Raw genomic sequence first — 3418 nt, 5'->3', positions numbered from 1 at the left:
TAATCAATAATAATGTAGGATATACTGAATATTGTTTCATTTACCATGTCTTTGAGTGTTATCCGTCGAGGTTAACAGAATTATGTTAAAAATGACTAAAATAAGCTGTACAAAATAAAATCTTTTGTGGTGGATCAATGATCAAACGCCTTGCAATGTATTTGGCCTGCTAAACAGAACTCACGTCGTTGAATATACTCTCTCTTTACTCTGTTATTTGTTTCAGTCATATGACCACGGCCATGCTGGAACACCGCCTTTAATCGAGCAACTCGACCCAGGGACTTATTCTTTGTAAGCCCAGTACTAATTCTATCGGTCTCTTTTGCCGAACCGCTAAGTGACGGGGATATAAACACACTAGCATCGGGTGTCATGCAATGCTAGCGGGATAAACACAGACACACAAAGATACACGCATATATATATATATATATATATATATATACATATATACGACAGGCTTCTTTCAGTTTCCGTCTACCAAATCCACTCACAAGGCTTTGGTCGGCCCGAGGCTATAGTAGAAGACACTTGCCCAAGGTGCCACACTGTGGGACTGAATCCGGAACCATGTTGTTGGTAAGCAAGCTACTTACCACGCAGCCACTCCTGTATCTTCTTCATGAAGCAATTTAAATACTATCATCTTATATATTAAAATTACGGTTTTGGATTAGTAGAAGTGTAAGGGCTGAAGGTAACAGCCTGTACATCTGATGTTCAACCAAAATTTCAATTATGGTACTCGATAAATAATCCTTTCTACTATAGCCAAAAGGCCTGAAATTTGTGGTGGTGAAAGTATAGTCAATTACATCGTTCCCAATATTCTGCTGGTACTTATATTATCGAGTCCGAAAGTATACTCAGAACGCGAAGACGGATATAATATCGCAAAGCGAAGCATTTTACTCGGCAATCTAACGGTTCTGCCCGGTCTGCGACTTTGCTCGATAAATAATGAAACCGTGGATTACTTTAGCTGCTGCTATCAACTAACCCTCTACATTCAGGTGGCATCATCGTCATCATCATCATCATCATCATCATCATCACGATTATTATTATCATGTTAGTGCATGCTAATTTAAGAAGTAGGAGTGATATCATGACGACTGTTGAGGAGATGTCTACTCAAAAATGTCCGAAATCTTTTGGTTCTCGTGTCAAGCTTCAGACACTGGAATAAACGAAACACTACCAAATTATCCAGATATATATGGTCCTTAAAAGAACAAGGTGTCAAATATAGGATTTACTGTAGATCATAGCCAAGTGTAATTCTTATACCAAGGTAAATGTAATATGGAAAAATGGCTCAAATGGAAAAATCACCTTGGACCGCAACATATCTAAGATCAAGACCTGAACGTTTTGGATCATATCCATACGTGACAATATACCTCTTATTGTTTTGGGTGCCCCAAATCACGGCTAGAATCCACGTTTTTGCTATATTCCTGCACAAGCATACCATATATTTAAACTTCTTTTAATTTATATATATATATATTTATATTCCTTTTTTTCCTTTAAATTATGTGAATGTCTACGTGTGAGTATATGTAAGAGTTTATGAGTGTAAGATTGTGTCCGGTTCATAAGAGCGAATTTCTTGCACATGAATTTCTTCATTTATGCAGATATGTATATGTGTGTATATGTGTGGGTGTAGGTGTGTGATAGGAGGATGTATATATATATATATATATAATATATATATATATATGTGTGTGTGTGTGTGTGTGTGTGTGGTGTGTGTGTGTGTATGTTATGTGAAGTAGAAGTTAGAGGTGTTAAGCCCTCTAATTTGTAGAATTATCCAGAGGCACTCCTGGTAATTACCTCAGTAAGTATGATCCTTGTTATAAGGTATACGGCAGCAGGTAATTCAAGAGGTAAACCGTATTTATAGAGGATAACAAATTGGAGGAAAAGCAACAAATACAAGTATGTCTGTGGTGCTACCGAAAATGTAAGACTGTCGAATCATTGAACGTTTGCTTCTCCGATTTTGCCCTGTGTCTTTCGGTCTATTCTCCTGTTTGTCTATATCTGCCTTCTTCGTTCCGATGACGTCTGCTACATGCAACGAGGTAAATATTTACTTGCTTCGCTTATGGTACACAGAAATAGTTGTAAGCTTACTTTTAACCTCACCTTGTTTAATTAATTAAATAATGGCTATTTAGCACCACATACACACTTCTCTGTATTGCATTCCTCCATTCCCTTATCGTCTATATGCGTGTGTGTGTGTGTGTGCGTGCCTGTATGTTCTCTCTCTCTCTCTCTCTCTCTCTCTATATATATATATATATATATATATATATATATATATATATATATTATATATATATATATATATATATATATATACATACATATATATATATATATGTATATATATACGTATGATTATATGCATAAATGTCTACATATATACGTATTATGTTACGTGTATGCATGTCTATATGGGAATGAGTTTGCGTATATATATATATATATATATATATATATATATATGCATATATCCATGTGTGTGCGTGCTCGGACATGTGTGTATGGATGAGTAAGGGCATACACATATGTTAGTGTGTGTGTATGTGCGTGCACGTAAACATGTTTGTGTGAGTGCATATGTATGTAGAACGTATGAACGCAGGAGGTTATATATCTATGTATTGTGAGAATATTGTTGAGTGCATTTTTATCCTTTTTTTCTTTTTCTACATATTAGAGTAACTTCCCTTTTATTCAACGGCTTTTCATATCGTCTTTTGCCATTAATAGCAAATTTTACTGTTTGTTCTAAATTATAACGTATATAACTCATGCTCTATTCATTCAATATTGAGGTCTCACTTTTTGTTCTAACATTTTATTACCATTATTATTATTATTATTATATTATTATTATTATAACATATACTTAAGTATACATGTATTTATTATATATATATATATATATATATATATATATATATATGTATATATATATATATATATATATATATATATATATATATATATATATATATATATATGTATATATATATATATATATATGTATATGCACATGTGTATATGTGTGAACGTCATGGGAGAGAGGTCATGCTGCCAGTGGGGGCGATCACGTATGTAAATATATGTATATAAGCAAATATGTCAGTATCACATAATTTCCAAAATTTTGTGAGAGGAAAGTTCTTACTTTTTTTTGCGATCCCCTTGTTGCCTGTTTCAAATATCATTATCCTGTGTTGTGCTATGTCTCTATTGTAATGGTTCAATTATCATATTGTCTCTTACGCATATAATTAGTGTAAAAACATTTTAGTATGATGGATTTTCCTGTTTTCTATTCATTTAATTGTATATTCCTCGCTACAAATACTCAAAATTCATCGTATAA

Source organism: Octopus sinensis, linkage group LG19 (genome assembly GCF_006345805.1).
Source record: "Octopus sinensis linkage group LG19, ASM634580v1, whole genome shotgun sequence".
NCBI lineage: Eukaryota > Metazoa > Mollusca > Cephalopoda > Octopoda > Octopodidae > Octopus > Octopus sinensis.
This window is presented reverse-complemented; position numbering follows the sequence as displayed.